Genomic DNA, 17,327 nt, shown 5'->3' with positions numbered 1-17,327 from the left:
GTGGCAAACTAAGGCCAGTAGGTCCCCACCAAGGCGTAGCTGAACTGCTACAAGGGGAGGATTAATTGAGATGCTAAATGACTAACAGCCCAGGAGAAATAAAGCTCCGGGGAACGGCTGCTCCGCTCAACAACCTCGTAGAGAAACACACTTGGGCCAGGTTCATGAGACCCATCGCAGGGTCTCCAGGGATCGTAGGAGGGTGGAGGGCATACAGGCCTGGACAGAAGGGACAGTTTAATCCTATTGCGAATAAATCACAAGCATGAATATGCTCACAGGGGCTAGCAGGGCTGGACAGCGGATACATTTACACAGAAGAGGCTACTCCCTGCTGGCCTTTGAGGGACTAGCAAAGGGGAGAGCTGGTTTTTCCACCAGAAAGCGTAAATATTTCAAGCTAGTTCCCCTGGATACCACTTCCAATTCCTGCCTTGTGTGGCCTCACCAATCCACCCCCCAGCCTCTGAGAGTGACCTGGAGGGAGCCCTCCTCTGCTAGGGGAAAGCGATCGCTTCCTTTGCCACCGTCCTAGGCACGGGCACCGATTGGGTACAGTTTAGTTAGAAACCAACGTACCCAAGTCAAGGTTTGCTTCACGCTGCCGGGGACAGCCTGTGGGAGTTCCCCCAGCACGCGGCCCGGAGCAGCCCTCCTCTTTGTTAGGGGCACACCCCCGGCTGTAAAACCCCGAGCGTGCTTCTCCACCATGATGTGACCAGTCTCCCCTGGGATCAGGAGTCGGGACTGCCGAGCTGAGCTTTTGGGGGCAGAGATTGTCTTTTGTGCTGTTTGTACAGCACCTAACGCAGCGGGGTCCACCCCTGGCACCGCCACCAGACAAATAACAATAGCTGCATTCTTGCGGAGGGGGACTATGACTGGGGCAGTATTACGGAGTTTAGGAGTCGCCCTCTGGCTGCAGGGAAGTTGCCAATGGGGCCATCAGGTGGCTAGGGCCACTGCTTGAAATGGGCATGCGGGGGAACCGTTCACAAGTACTCCCTTCACAAGTACGCCCCTCTCTGGCCTCATCTTTAACCAAAACCAGAGCGTGTGACCTCCCAAAGCTTCGCAGCTCGCTATAGAAAAACAACGTAGGTAGGAATTATTGCGCCTGCCACCAAAATGCAGCCACCTCTGGGTTGTGTAATGTCACATGGCAACACTAGGGACCTGTTTAGATGAGGAAGTGGAAAAGGATCCCCGGGTCCAGTTGAAATTCCACGAGAGACCCAACAGGCCCCGCACCAGCTGGCAGACAGTTGTAGCGCAGTGATGGTCAGCAGAGCAGCAATCTGCAGACACGGCCAGATACCCAGGAAAAGACGCCAGATCTGTGGCCATCGGGATCTTCCTTCCTCCCGCCCCCTAGAAAGGCGCAGCACGTCTCTAAGGTGCCACAAGTACTCCTTTTCTTTTTTCAGATTAACTTTCATTACTCTGCATTCATTGTTACTTCCTCTGCCTGGAAGCGGGAACTGCCAGCATGTGGGTAAAGGGATTAGAAGGTCACCTAGTTTCACTGGAGCTTCTGTCCCAGCGCCTCCTTGGCCTCTGCAGAAATGCTGTTTTGTAACTGGCTCCACAGTAATTCCCCCTCGGGGAATCACAACAGATGTCCTCCCTCCTAAGCAACCGCCTAATGGGGCTGTGAGATGGTGAAGGGTGATTATAGTTTCCATCTTTCCTCAGTGACACAAGTACACCAGTGTTACAGGACATCTTGAACATCAGAATGGGGTGGGGAGGGGTTGCAGGGGGGCATCGCAGGGGGGAAAAACCATCCATCTCTGTAGAACTGTACAGATTCCAAGGCCAGAAGCAACCATTGTGATGATCTAGTCTGACCCCCTGTGTAGCAGAGGCCAGAGATCTGCCCCCAAATAACTCCTACAGCAGATCTTTTAGAAAACATCCACTCTTGGTTCAAAAACGGTTCGTGAGAGAGAACCCATGTCAACCCTTGGTAAATTGCTCCAATGGTTACTCACGCTCACTGTTCAAAATGTCCATCTTATTTCCAGTCGGAATTTGTCTAGCTACAACATTTAGCCGCTGGGTCATTTTATACCTTTCTCTGCTATATTGCAGAGCTATATTAGAGATTTTCTTCCCCATGTCGGTACTTTATAGACTGTAATCAAATCACCCCTTAGCCTTCTCTTTGTTAAGTTAAATAGATTGAACTCCTTGAGTCTGTCATTATCAGGCAGGTTTTCTCACCCTTTAACCCTTCCCGTGACTCTTCTCTGACCCTTCTCCAACTGATCAACATCCTTCTTGAACTGCGGGCACCAGACCTGGTCACAGGATCCCAGCAGCGGTCGCACCAGTGCCAAGTACAGAGGTAAAATAACCTCTCTGCTCCTACCTGAGCTTCCCCTGTTTGTGCATCCCAGGATCGCATTCATTCAGCTGATTATTCACCATGGCCCGAAATCTTTTTCGGCGTCACTGCTTCTCAAGATAGAATCTCTCACCCTATAAGTATGGTCAGCAGTCTTTGTCCCAAGATGTATACATTTACATTTAGCTGCATTAAAATGCATACTGTTTCCTTGCACCCAGTTTACCAAATGATCTAGAACGCTCTGATTCAGTGACCTGTCCACTTCATTATTTACCACTCCTCCAAGTTTTGTGTCATCTGCAAACTTTATCAGTGATGATTTTATGTTTTCTCTCAACTCATTGATAAAGATGTTAAATAGTGTAGGACCAAGAACTGACCCCTGCAGGACCCCAACGGAAACGGTCAATGAGGATACCCTGTTGCGTTTTGAGACCTGTCAGTTAGCCAGTTTCTCATGTGCGCTGTGTGCATTTGGAACATTTAAGTGAGCTTCTAGCCCTTATGGCTTCGGAGAAAACCTTCCAAGCATCCTGATGAACCCTGAGTCTGCAGACAGACAGCTCTCCTCTGCAGCTGCTCAGAAGTTTCTGAAGCAGCAGCAGTGTGAAAATGACAAGACTCTGGTCAGTATCACAACAGGGATTCAGAACCCCAGAGCAGAAGGGAAACTGACAGGAATCATGTCAATTTCATGCTGAAACTGCTTGGGAAAGCATTTCCCCCCTGGTTTTTCTTCTCTGCCTAGGGCTACTAGGTGTATTCCTCAGGCTCAGAGGTGCCTGGTCAATGTTCATAACCTTGCTGATCCGAGAATCGACAATCCAAGCACAGGAGCAATGCACACACACGTGTACATACCCCTGACCCCCCCCCCCCCCCCCCCCCACACACACACACACTGTTTTCTACCTTCAGGTTTTCCAGACAGCTGATGAGATGCCAGTTCTCCCACACAGCACTGATCCTCACTACACCTCCCGCCTCTCCGAGTTTGAATTCCCCACCCAAGCCGCCAGACTTGGAGTCCAAGTTACAACACAAGCAATTAATGTAACAGCCGCCAAACAGTGGGTGTCGTTTTCCCTAGTGAAATTTATGCTGCTGGGAGCAGGGCAGGGACGAGGTTTCCTCTAGGCATCGTCACATGCTCCTGCCAAAGAAGCTGAAAGCTGGCCGAGCTGCGTACCCACATCCAGCCCGGGGTACTGTTGTGCATGCCTCAGCGACGTGACCCCGCTGGAGGGAAGGGAGGTGGTGGGGGAAAGAAAGAGACACACACAGGAGAAATGAAAAGGGGAAAGCAGCCAGCCTTCAGAAAGGAATGACAACCTGCTGGAGAAGCTTGTCTGCACAGGAGAAAGTCCGATGAGATCAGCTCACAAGCCCTGCAATAACAAACCACTTGCCATTTCAAGTTGATGCCTATGGCTCCAACGTCACACCAAAACATCCTCCCCAGCTTATCAGAATGCACCAGGGGGGCGTGGGGGAGGCCTGCCTCTCGCTGCATGCCTCTCTCATGCTCGTGACTTGGATCCCATGTGCATGTTCATACGTGGGAATCCGGTCACCTTTACCCATTCCCATACCGCCAGCCTTACGGGCCTCCCCGAGGTTAATGGCAACCGTTCCATTGACCTCAGAGGGCTCTGGATCAGGCCCTAATGCAGCAATTGGGCAGGGAAGAGGGTGCTTGTTTCCTTGCTGGGCATCAAAGCATGAAGCCAGAGGAAGGACTGTGAGATTTTCCTCCTTCCAGCTGGCATCCTCATGAGCAGGTCACAGCTCCCCTCCCCGCCGGCCTTCCCAATCCAAGAATCACATTACAGATCCCCTCAGACCTTCGAGCTCCAGCCGCAAGCAGGCATATTATGCTGTGCTCAATGAACAGCTCATGGCGCAGCTGGCGTCGGCTTGAAATCCGGCAGCGCACCAATAACCATGAGTTCTCGGGGCAGCCACAGCTAGCCGGAGAGGAGCGGGCTCGCCCTCCCCATCGAGCGGAGGTGAAAGCCAGCTCCTCCAAAACCAGATCAGGGTGTATTTGATGCATCCCCCTACAGATGCTTTTCCCAGCCTTCTCCAGGCACCCTGCCAGCCCCACTCTTGGCATTCTCCCACCGTAACTCCCCAGATGAAGCTTCCGGGCGATGCTCTCCGGAGTGAGACTCTCTGCTCTGGAGGACTGCACTGCAGCCTCGCGTTCCATCCCGGCCGTTACATTCCATCGAGGTACGGAGCGAGAGGACCCAACCCCTACCCGAGCGAACGGAAGGACTCCAGTCCGGCCCTAAACAACTCGCCTGAGAACCAGGAGCTGAGCCCAGATTCTCTGCAGTCCGAATCCAAAGTCTTAACCACAGAACTGCCTTTCACGCTACGCCCCAGGAGTTTGCACAGGGCAGCAAAGGTGACAGGAGAGGCAGCCCGATGGGAAGGGGGCAGAGAAAGAGGCCCTCTCCCCGAACATGCACACGTGCGCTTTGCCAAACAGGATGGAGATCCATATGCCAGAGCAGCTGCCAGCCAGGCCAGCCCCTGCGCAGGCTAGAAGGGCAGGCCAGGGCTGGGGGAGGAGAGGCCTGGCTGGCCCGGGTCAGTCCAGAGCGGGTAGGGGCTGCTTCCGCTGTAAATCACCCTCCTGAGCCCAGCGAGGGGCCGGAGGGAGCGAGACACTTTCCCAGCACTCTGGGGACAGGGCCTCACCACTGGGGATCGGGGACCCAGCGCGATCAGGGCAGCAGGGCAGTGCCCCAGCTGCGGCCTGCCCGGCGTGGGGTGAACTGTACACTGAGCTCCTGTCCCGTGCACCCCATGCCCCCCACTACCTCCTCCCCCAAATACCCAACAACCCTCCACTTCTCCCAACAGTCCCCCCCACTGCCCAGTAACCCCCATAAACACCCCGCTCACCACAGTCCCCAGCCCCTCACCCCAACATCTCAGCCTCCAACCCCTCTGCCCCCCAACATGCCCCATAACTTACCTTCCACCTCCTCACCCCACCCCCCACAGACCTCAGTCACCCCCAACATCCCAGCCTCCAACCCCACTGCCGCCCAACATGCCCCATTGCCCCACAACTCACCTCCCACCTCCTCACCCCCCCTATGGCCCCAAAATCCCATCACCCCCAACATTCCCCATCCCCCCACAACGCATCCCCCAAACCCTCACCCCATTGCCCCCAACAACCTGCCCCATTCACTCCTGACACACTGGACCTCTATATCCCCCACTCACTCCACCAGACCCCCAACCCCAGCACCCCAACATTTCCCAGCCCCCCACAGCCACAATTCCCCCAAACTCCTCACCCCCCTGCCCCAACCTCTCCCCACAACTCCCCCAAACTCCTCCCCCCGCTGCCCCCAACATCCCCCCACAACTCCCCCCAAAGTCCCTCCCCCGCTGCCCCCAACTCCCCCCAAACTCCTCCCCCCACAACTCTCCCAAACTCCTCCGCCCACCGCCCCCAACATCCCCCCACAACTCCCCCCAAACTCCTCCCCCCGCTGCCCCCAACAACTCCCCCAAAGTCCCTCCCCCCGCCGTCCCGACCCATCAGCCCCGGGACCCTCCCGGCCACTCACCGGCGGCCCCCGGCTCCGCGCTCCGCTCCCGTCCCGGGCCAGGGCGGCTCCTCTCGCTCCCATCGCCCGCCCCGCGCTCCCCCGCCGGAGCCCCCAGCGCCAGGCTCCGCCCGGCCGCCTCCACCCCCCTAGAGCCCCCCCAGTGGGGAGGGCACCAACAAGGAGCCGCAGCTGGGGAGGGGCCCGACTCGGGGGGGTCCCTACAGACGGAGCCCGGCCCCAGCGACAGCCCCGCCCCACCCCCAGACTAGCCCCACCCGGGGGGGCCCTTTAGATGCAGGAGACCTTAGGATCCTGCTATGGGGATGGGGACCCCTAACCCCCCAGATCAGCCCTCCCCTGGGGGCCTTTTAGGGGCGGGAGACCATAGGATCCTGCTATGACGATGGGGACCCCTAACCCCCCAGATCGGCCCTCCCCTGGGGGCCCTTTAGGGGCAGGAGACCATTAGGATCCTGCTATGCCGATGGGGGCCCCCAGGATTTTGTCAGTACCCATTTATTGTGTATATTATGGTAGCACTTAGCCCCACCCCCCGTCGTGTACCAGGCTGACCCCATTGTGCCAGGTGCTGTACAAAGCTGCCCTGCTGCCCCAGCGGCCTTTCCCCACCAAGGCGGGCGTCACAGCCCCACGGCATCTGGTCGGACCCTCTTTGCCACATAGGGACCAGGGGCTGGCCTGGAAACACTAGCGGGTGGGGCTGAGCTGCACCCGGCCCCGGGAGCAAAGCATGGAGCCAAGGAAGGGAAGAGGAATGCCAAACCCCGTGGAAGCTGTACCAGGGAGGGAGCAGGGTCAGCCACGGACATTTACACCCTGGCTCTGGGGTAAAATGCCCCTGGATCTTTGCCTTGTTCAAAAGGCAGCAGCCCCATGCACATTGGGGGTTAGTACTCACTGGGAGGGCCGAGTCCTACTGAGTCACCCCTCAGCTGGGCAGGGGGGTCAGTACTCACCAGGAGGACAAAGCACCCCCAAGCAACTCACTGGGGCCAGCACTCTAGGGAAACAACACCCTCGGCTGGGTCACCCACCCTGCCACACAGGGCTCGTTCAGAGACAATAGGACCCCCAAGTACCCCCCTGGTCAGCAGCCTCACTCTTGACTCACCACCATGGCTCAGTCTGTCTCCCATCCATACAGTAACCCAGTCTGGGCCTGCTTAGCTTGTGAGAGCTGACAGCCTCCCAGCACAAGGTAGTACCAGGGGCACTCCGCAGCTGCAGGCTTCCCAGTAGGAAAATAAGAGCTTGCCAGTGACTGCTGCCAATCAGACCAAGGCCAGAGCCACATCCACTTTCAGGGGCCGAGGAAGCAAAGCTAACTTGACTGGCTGCGGGGTGCACCAACGTGTCCTCCCTGACTGCAGCTCCTGGAGCAGGCCAGGTTAACAGGAGGGTGAGGCTGGGTGCGTCATTAATTAACTCGGGTTTCCAGTGGAATTGTCATTCGGCTCTGCCGTTGCACGCTGCACGCAAGGTTGCGTGTGGCTCTGGGGCAGGGAGGGCGGGTGCTGCAGAAGTTTTACCGCCTTGGAACTCTGCTGACTCAGGCCCCAGGTCTTTGCATGTGCAGCGTTCAGCACGATTGGGCCCGGATTCTGCCTGCGGCCTCTGGGAAGTAGGGCAAGAACAAGACGAGCTTACGAGATATCAGAATCAACGGCTGGGCCCACCGAGACACGTGGCGGGCTGCTGCAGGAGCGTGGCATATGAAACCCCGGCCGTTTGTGACTCCCGCTGGCTGTGGGGCAAGTGAGCCGGTGCAGTCAGGTACACCGTACCATTCAGATATGTATGGCCCGTACGCCGTACCGGAAAGACACGTTTTCGGGGCTCTCCCGGAACCGCAATGGCGAAAGGAAGCAGAACGTGGGGCCGCCGGCAGCTCCCCCGGTGCGCTTGTACCGCCCCCAGCCCCGTCCCCAGCCCTTCTCCTGTCTGGGGTCCGTACAGCCCCGCCGCAGGACGGGGCTGGGGCTGGCGGCTGTACAGCTGCCCCGGAGAGCTGCTGGCGGCCCCATGTTCTGCTCCTTTTGCCACTGCGGTTCCCGGCCGGGAGAGCCCTGCGGTTCAGAGATCAGTATCCGGTGCAGCGAGAGGACAAAGCCTCCTCCACCCAGTAACATGGGATGGGGAGAGCGCGGGGGCCCCAGGCGGGAAGGAGTTACATGAGGGGTCATGTGGGGAGGTCACGTGCCCCCCCTTTATGTCCCTCCCATAAGTGGCCTATGCGTACGGGTAGGATAAAAATGTGATAAAAATAACAAGAAGTTACTGCTGTTGGTCTGAGCCTTGAGCACTAATAATATTCAGAATTTATTCCACTCTTTACCAACACCAAAGGAAAACGTCAATCCACACACCACACCTGTGAGATAGATAAGGACTGACCTGCATGTATTAGTCCTACTGCCCTCTGCTGGATAGAATCAGAACCGCTCACCTGTGTGACACAAGCCCTGTACTGCACACAGCTAATGGAGAGCCTTCACTAGCTCAAGTGGTAGAGAGCTGCTCTTTTGGCTGTCTGTTACCTACAGTAGCCATGCCGTCCGTGCAGAGCCCCATAAACCGTGAACATGTCCCATTCCCCAAATATTCATCTGAGTTCAGGAGTGAATCTTGATTCAATCATCTGTGCGATGCTGCTGCGTTCACTCCCCGGAAAGAGCGAACACTTGAGCTCTGCTTCCGAAGAGCCATTTTAAATCTTGACTATTCTCAGAAGGTGAATTTCAAAGTCGACAGTCAGTTGTCACATTCCCACTGGATTTCACAAAACACATGTCCTTGTTTGCATTTGCGGGCTGGAGACCTTATGTAACTAACCGACGCAGCGTGAAATACAAATCTGTGAATTTTACAATCAAGTCTGTAACTGGAAGTGCCGGCTGCTGTGGTGAGTTACCTGAATCACGCGGGATTGTTTGTCTTCGGGATTACTGCTGTGCATTACCCAGTCCGCCCAGTGGCAATGTCAAATCGTATATGCAGTTGTCATATTTGAAATCTGCATTTCACATGGGGGTGGCTGATTACATAAGCCAACATAAACAGCGCGACAGGACTCTGCTGTTGACTCAAAGCCTGGCCTTCAGCAAATTGTTTTGCCTCTTTGTGACTCAGTTTCCTCCATCTAGGAAATGCGGGTAATGGTATCTACCCTTTTTTATCCGGTACTTTGAGATCCATGCAGGAAGAGTGCAAAGTGAGCGGCAAGCGCTGCGATTTGTTATCCCATCATTAACTCACACAATGCAATGAACAAACCTCCGCAATTGGCAATGTGGGACCCATCTGCCAAAATTCTCGGCCAGAGAAATGTGAATCATTTTGAACAATATATAAATTAAAGAATTTCACAGTCTCTTCACAGACAGTCCACTGATAGGGGAGCCAAAAGGTGAAATGAACTGAACAAATGATTTGCTACAAATTAGCCGCACACTCTCAAGTCTGAATTAATTAGAGGGACGGATCCTCAGCTGGTATAAATCCCCAGCGCTGGCTTCGCACCAGCCAGGAACGAATACACTAGCAGGAGTTCAGCTACTTAGAAAGAAACAAATAAAAATTCAGGGTTTATTAAAAGTCTTTTTGAAAGCCTCGATCACCTTCCTATCCAGATGCTATTTACAGCTGCTAAAGAACGTAGACAATTTCTATCCCAAGAGAAAGGTAGCCACTGCAGCCAATGCAGGACGAAGGGGGAAAACACACAAAAGTTTAAGCGAATAAGTGAGCCCTGAGGGCCATCAGACCCACGCTTTGGGGCAGCGCCCCCAAGAGGCAGATCCATAGCTCCCCGTGGAAGCAGGCCCCACCCTGGGAAAGTTGATCTGTGGGTCTAACAGCAATAGCCTCCCAGCTGATTTGTGGGTAGGGGGCTGGAAAGGAGAGACAGGAGGATATAAAGAACGGGTAGGTAAAAATAAGAGAGGGGGGAAGTTTGGAACCCTGCTGGGAGCGGAAGTCGTTTGGAGCTGGGGTGCTTTTTCACGGCCACGCCAGCTGTGGGAGCGGGGCAGCTGGCTCAGCAGCCAAGAACCAACCCGTTAGTCAGCAAGTTCCCCTCCCCCCCCCCGTGAGGTTTTATTCCTGGAGCGGTTTAAGCGACAGCAGTGGGAGAAACCCGGCTCTGCAGGCCACGGCAGCAACGCATCAATTAACGAGCAAACAAACAGGAAAACTCGGTCTGGGTTCTAGCCCAGCCCTGGAAACTGCCAGGCAATGCACAGACCTTCCCCTCCACATGCCCAGGTAACTGTTCCCGCCTCAGGGCCAAGGAAGAGGTTAAGTTAACCCCCCAGTTTGCTGAAGGAAACAAGCCAAGCTTAAGACATAAGCTCCTTGGTGGTTTGGCGTTTCTTTGGGGATGCCCACTAGTTATGCCAATCTGTCCCACAGTAGGGGTGGCCTTGGGGCACTGGGTGGGCAAGGTTAGCCACTTTCTTTCACTAACATCTAATGAAAAAAGAAAAGGAGGACTTGTGGCACCTTAGAGATTAACAAGTCCTCCTTTTCTGTTTGCGAATACAGACTAACATGGCTGCTACTCTGAAACCTAACATCTAATGGCATCCCCTGGCACTACCAGCTCCCCCCGCCCAAGGCAATCAAAGGGCCTGAGTGGGGCCCATTACTCCGGTGTCTAGAGTTGGGCAGCCCCATGGTCCTTGCTTTCCTCATAGACTCTGGCCTGGCTGTGGAGAAATCTGCCTGGAACTCGGAGGAAGAAGCATGGGTTGCAGGAGGGAGGCGTTTGGAGGCGGAACTGGGCAGTCAGTCTGTGTGCACATGGCTAGAATGCCAGCTGCAGCAGATCTCTGTGATTAGCGGCCTGTGGTACATGAAACAGGGAGAATGAGCGCCTCCTGCTGCTGCCGTGTAAACTGCTGCAGGTGGAGTTGCTGTTGCCACATAAATTGCTGCTGCTGCTGCTCCACCAGCCACGTCAGAAGGGTCTCGGGCACCATGCTGCTCATTGGATGGAATCCCACTTCTGGCACCAACGGCAGATCAGCTGGGTCAGCAACAAACAAAACCACAACAGCCCTTCAGTCTTCCAGGTGTTTGGAGAGCGCTGGGTACCACCAGAGAAGAAAGAACATCTGTCTGTCTGGGTCCTTACATGGCCTCTATTGCTGTCAAGTCTGGGAGTCCATGGCTTCCCCTCACAACATCCCTGGGAGGCTGGGGGGGGATCACTGTCCCCGCTTTATAGATGGGGAAACTGAGGCACAGACAGTTGAAGCGGGTCACCCAAGGTGTCTGCAGCAGAGCCAGGCACTGAACCTGGTCTCCAGAGTCTCAGCCCCTTGACCACTGCCATCTTGAAATTCCCCCATGAGTCACCCAATCAGGGAGAAGAAATAACACCATGTAACTCAGATGACCAATCACCTAGTGCAAACATCAACGACTGGCTGTTGGAAGCCACAGGCCGCCTGCAGCCCAGAGGCTGCGCAATTGTTTCACATAACGAGCCAGCTACAAAGAGCTAAAGCTGAAGGAGCCTGCTGCTTGGAACAGCTGAGCCTGGCAGCTCAGGGGCAGGGGCGGTCTCTTTATGCCGTGTTTGTACAGCTCCTAGCGCAGTGGAGTCCTGGCTCAGGACAAGGGCACCTACCACAACGCACCCAGTAAATAACAACAATAAAAACAGCTAGGCTTGGCATCCTGCCAGCCCGCCCCTGCCCTCACCCTGCCCTCACCCTGCTCTCTGAGCCTGGGGCCGAGTCTCAGTCAGGAATTAACCCCTGCCTGCCTGGGTGCTTCTGGAAGGAACACAAGAGGGACAGCAGCTCAGCAAAGTGTGTGAGATTGTATTTTGTGACTCCCCAAGCCACAGCCCCTGGCTCCCAGGGGCGGGTTCTGCAGCCCTGCCCGCACAGATGCCAGCATTTTCATCTCATAGACTCATAGGCTCATAGATATTAAGGTCAGAAGGGACCATTATGATCATCTAGTCTGACCTCCTGCACCACGCAGGCCACCGAATCTCACCCACCCGCTCCTGGAATAAACCTCTCACCTGTGTCTGAGCTACTGAAGTCCTCCAATCCTGGTTTAAAGACTTCAAGGTGCAGAGAATCCTCCAGCAAGTGACCCGTGCCCCATGCTGCAGAGGAAGGTGAAAAACCCCCAGGGCCTCTGCCAATCTGCCCTGGGGGAAAATTCCTTCCCGAGCCCAGATATGGCGATCAGCTGAACCCTGAGTATGTGCACAAGATTCACCAGCCAGACACCCAGGAAAGAATTCTCTGTAGTAACTCAGATCCCACCCCATCTAACATCCCATCACAGGCCATCGGGCCTATCTGGACCCTCAGAGCAACGTGCCACCCCCCAGCCCAATAGGCCACCAATAAAACCAGTTCCCAGACGAGGGCATGTCAGTAACACCCCACTCCTGCCAGTGCTTAATTTGCAATGAAAGACATGCCGGGGCTCAAGCAATTTTCTTTACATTCATACCTGACGCAGGAAGCCCAGCGGTGCCGGGACTACGAACCGCCAGGCCCAGCGGTGCCGGGACTACGAACCGCCAGGCCCAGCGGTGCCGGGGCTGTGAACCGCCAGGCCCAGCGGTGCCGGGGCTGTGAACCGCCAGGCCCAGCGGTGCCAGGACTCAGCCCTGGCACAAATTAAGCACTGCCTTCCGCCCACGAAGGTACCTCTGGTCCTGCAAGCGGCTGGAGGTAGGAGAATGACAGTGGAAACGTCCAGCCGTGACAAGCCATGGAGGAACCTTGTTCCCCAGAGCCATAGATTCACCCCAGTGCTCATGGCCCAGGAGGCAGCAAAGTAACCCAGAGAGCAGGGCTCAGGACCCAACCCAGCTGCGTGCAGCTGGGAGCTCCCCATCCCCTCCCCCCCCCCCCCCCCCCGTCCATCAGCTGATGGCAAAACAGGCTGGGCCATGAATTACCTTTCTTTCCCCAGGCTCCGCTGCTGATCGCGGGCGCTGACCCAGCAGGGCCCCCGTTCCTCTTCCTTTCCCTCCCTAGAACACCTCAGCAACAGCCTCTGTCCTCCTCCTCTGCCTTATCTGAGGACTTCTCAGGGCAAGGCCAGGCCGGCGCCACGGTCTGCTTCCCTCGGCTGTGCAGGCACAAACACCGAACGCACCCAGAAAGCGGCAATTAGCCCTGTCCACCCTGTTATTGGCCTGTCTCCCTAAATAGGGCTCACCCTCAAACGAGGAAGCAGCCAGAGGTTAATAAGAACCCCACATGCCGGCGTGAAGCCCCAGCTGCTCCCAGCACAGGGCTGTTATTAAGGAGAACACTGGCGAGGAATGCCAAGCCCTCCAGGGCATTTAGAAAGACACCACGGTCTCCATCGCTGTCTTGATTGCAGACACGGGGCAGCAACCGGTTTGTGTAGCTTTAAATATTCTTTGGGAGAAACTATAATTTCCTGCTTCTACCGCACCCTGGGATTGTTATTTACCATTTGTATTAAAGCAGGGCTCCATGATGCATGGGGCTGTACAGACAGAGCAAGGCACAGTCCCTGCGGGGCTGGTAGTTTAAGCCGACAGTTCAGCTTGTTATCCCCAAATTACAGATGGGGAAACTGAGGCACCAAGCTGAAATGACTTGCCCAAGATCACGCAGAGAGTCTGTGTCAGAGGCAGGAACTGGAGCCAGATCTCCTGGGTCCCAGCTCAGTGTCTTATCCCCAAGGCCAGCCTTCCTCGCTCCGCCTTCAGCCTGCTCATTGATTAGCCTTGCCCACCACCCAGTCAAGGAACTGATCAGGGCTTGGCAAAAATAACGAACCCAATTATCCAGGCAGCCAAGTCCCACAGCACAAAGTGGCATTAAAGCAGCTGGAGACGGCCAGTGGGAAACTCCATCTTGGGGGGCAGGGGAACTCCCCACCACTGGAAAGCTGGCACCTCCTGCACCAGCCATCTACCCTTCGCAGCCGGTGAGGGCAGGGCAGGGCAGGGATCCACTGCACCCTGTCTGCCACTGGTATAAGTTAGAACTTCTCCTTTGTGCCAGGGCTGGGCAGATCAGGATCAGGGAGTCGCGGCTGGGGCCTCGGTCTCGTGCCAGCCCTGGGAGCGGGGTGCATTCCCCCAAGGCCACCCTGGGGCTGTCTCAGTACGTACAGGCCTCTGAGTTCCTGGGTCTGCTTGACAATCCGGGTTTGTGTCTCTTTCCCCAGAGCACGCCAACTTTTCTCTGCCAGCCGGGGGTGGGCGGTGGGAGAACAGCGTGCTCCACTCCGCCTCGATCTGTGAGCCCTGGCGCCACGCTGGAGCCCAGCTGCTCTGGGCAGGAGACGCCACCGACGTGGGTGATCCTGGGCTGGGCCTGGACTCCGGGCAGCAGGGTCAGGGGAGGGCAGCGCTCAGACAGCCGGGCCCCAGCCAGAGGAAGTCCAGCTGGTGACAACGCTTCTCCGGGCTCAGCAACTGTTCTGGGAAGCAAGCTCAGTGAGGGGTGTCGGGCGGGCTGCTGACCCGCTGGGTGGCGAGAAGAAGTGGGCGTCCCTGCTGAGCGCAGGGAGGCGTTTCCTGGGGGCAGGAGGGTTGGTGAGTGCCGGAGGGCTCCTGGGGGGACGAGATCTCGGCTGGCGTCACACACAAGGGCTTGAGGATGACCCACCCGACACGCCAATGCAGGGCACCGCAGATTGGGCGCCTGGGGCAATGCCTGCATGGGGAACCAGGGCCCGCTGCTCTGCCAGGGACGTTTATCCCTCACTGAGGCCTCAGGGCTCCAGCCAGCCCAAGGGAGAGACACAAAGAACCCAGTGGTGTCTGCTCGGCCAGGCACCCAGCTCCAGGTTCAGCCCAGCCTGCTCCCCCCGGGGGCCCGCTCAGCCCAGCTCATACTCTGGGCATGGGGCGCAGGAGAGGGGGCTCCAAGGGGAAGCTGCCAGCCTCCTCCCAGATCTCCTCTGTGGCCACCCCTCTCTATGGGCCCACTGGGGACGGGCTCTGCTGGGCTGATGCCCCGGCCCGGTGCCATAACAGCCCATGCGTGGTGCAGGCTGAGACGGGGCCCCGCGCAGCCCGGCCTTGGTGCAGTGACCACGAGACCTTCCCAGGCAGGTCGGGACCCGCTGGCCATGTTCTGCCTTCCCAGATAATACACGCAGCTGCTGTGTCCCTCACCCCGGGGGAGTGAAGGACACTCCCCCCACCCAATCCTGTGCACCCAGAACAGTCTAACCACCAACTTCCCCACCGCCTGACCCCTCCAGGCCTGACCACACAGGCTGTGCGCCTAGGGTTTCCAGGTGTCTGGTTTTCGACTGGCACGCTCGGACTAAAAGGGACCCTGGCGGCTCCGGTCAGCACCGCTGACTGGGCCATTAAAGGTCTGGTCGGCGGCGCCGGGGGGCTAAGGCAGGGTCCCTGCCTGCCGGGGCTCTGCATGACTCCCGGAAGCAGCGGCATGTCCCCCCTCCGACTCCTATGCGTAGGGGCAACCAGGGGGTTCCACACGCTGCCCCTGCCCCAAGCACCAGCTCCAAGCACCAGCTCCGCCTCTCCCATTGGCCGGGAATCATGGCCAATGGGAGCTGCAGGGACAGCACCTGTGGACAGGGCAGCGCGCAGAGCCGCCTGGCTGCGCCTCTGCATAGGGGCCAGAGAGGGGACTTGCTGCTGCTCCCAGGAGCTGCTTGAGGTAAGCGCCGCCTGGATCCTGCACCCGTGACCGCCTCCCACACCCCAACCCCCAGCCCTGATCCCCCTCCCACCCTCCAAACCCCTCAGTCCCAGACCACAGCACCCTCCTGCACCCCAAATCCCTCATCCCCAGCCCCACCCCAGAGCCGCACCCCCAGCCAGAGCCCTCACATCCCCACCCCAACCCCCTGCCCCAGCCCAGAGCTCCCTTCCACACCCTGAACCCCTAATTTCTGCCCCCCCCGAACCTGTACCCCAGCCCAAAGCCCACACCCCCTTCCACACACTAACCCCCTGACTCAGCCTGAAGGCCCCTCCCATACTCTAAACCCCTCAGCTCCACCCCCAGCCCAGAGCCCCCTCCTGCACCCCAAAGCCCTCATCCCTGCCCCCACAGCTGGCACCCCCAGCTGGAGCCCTTCTCCCCTCCCGCACCCCAACCCCCTGCCCTAGCCCAGAGCTCCCTCCCACACCCTGAACCCCTCATTTCTGCCCCCCTATAACCTGCACCCCAGGCAAAACCCATACCCCCTCCCACACCACAACCCCCTGCCTCAGACTGGTGAAAATGAGCGTGTGAGTGAGGGTGGGGAGAGCAAGCGACAGGGGTTGGGGGGTGGGATGGAGTGAGCCAGGGCCTCGGAGGAGGGTGGGGGCAGGGGCGGGGCAAGGGTGTTCGGTTTTGTGCAAGTCGAAAGTTGCCCACCCTCTACACAGCCCGGTCCCCCGCCCGCACATCTCTGGGCAAAGCCAGGGCCTAGGCAACGTGGAACGAGATCAGCTGGTGTCCGTGTACTCTGCGCGGGGCAAAGGGTACAGCCGGGAATCTGAACAATGGCCGTGTGTGACATAGCAGTGCCAGGGCACCTCAGGGAAACCTGAGAGGGGTGGGGTGGGTCGATAGATAAGATAGGAAGGGGTGGGGGTGGGGATGGGGATAGATAGATAGATAGATAGATAGATAGATAGATGATGGGTGGGTGGGTGGGTACGGAGGATGGATAGATAGATGGTGGGTGGGGATGGGGCTGCATAGATAGATGATGGGTGAGTGGGTGGGTATGGGGATAGATAGATGATAGGTTGGTGGACATGGGGATAGACAGATAGATGTGGGTGGGTATGTGGGTGGCTGGATGGGGATGGGAATGGATAGATAGATGGTGGCTACATGGAGATGGGAATGGATAGATAGAGAGTGGGTGGGTGGATGGGGATGGATAGATAGAGGGTGGGTGGGTGGATATGGGGTTGGGGGTATGGGGATGGATAGATAGATACTTTCATTCTGAAAGAATCCAAGTGTCTTTACAAACTCCCTATACAAAGGAATCTCTTGATCCATCAATGAAATGCAACTTCCTCTGGGGTGTGACACATCAGCTGCCTGGCAACATCTCCTAAGAGCTTACAGCCCACGGCTGAGAGGAGCAATGCACCCTGTTGAGTCAGGAGGGCAGTTCAGGTTGAAGCCACTTGGAATGTGACCAGGCCACTGGGGTTCACATTTTGACTCATTCCAGCCGCATCACGCGATCCCTAGTGACTCAGTCCAGTGGATCCTGATCCGGCCTGTTAGACCAGCCGGCCTGTCTGCGGGGACCTGAGCAGGGCTCTCCCACAGAGCCCTGGACAGTCCCAGGCTCCAGGCCCGTTTTCAGCATCCCACCTAACGGGGCGCCCGTCACTGGAAGACAATGCCACAGACCCCCAGTGC

At 57.1% G+C, this 17,327-nt stretch overlaps 1 protein-coding gene across 2 annotated transcripts in view; it reads right to left on the bottom strand.

Annotated features, from left to right (window-relative positions):
- LZTS2 (leucine zipper tumor suppressor 2) overlaps positions 1-6,057 on the bottom strand; it is a 45,854-nt gene extending 39,797 nt beyond the window's left edge. Inside the window, exon 1 of one of the 2 annotated variants that reach the window (XM_037904678.2) lies at positions 5,950-6,057. The gene's annotated coding sequence lies outside the window, so the exon portion shown is untranslated. The remainder of the gene's footprint in view (positions 1-5,949) is intronic. The other variant, XM_043550564.1, reaches the window with a different exon arrangement.
- Positions 6,058-17,327: the final 11,270 nt, after the last annotated feature.

This window comes from Chelonia mydas, chromosome 7 (assembly GCF_015237465.2).
Source record: "Chelonia mydas isolate rCheMyd1 chromosome 7, rCheMyd1.pri.v2, whole genome shotgun sequence".
Classification (NCBI taxonomy): Eukaryota; Metazoa; Chordata; order Testudines; family Cheloniidae; genus Chelonia; species Chelonia mydas.
This window is presented reverse-complemented; position numbering and strand designations above follow the sequence as displayed.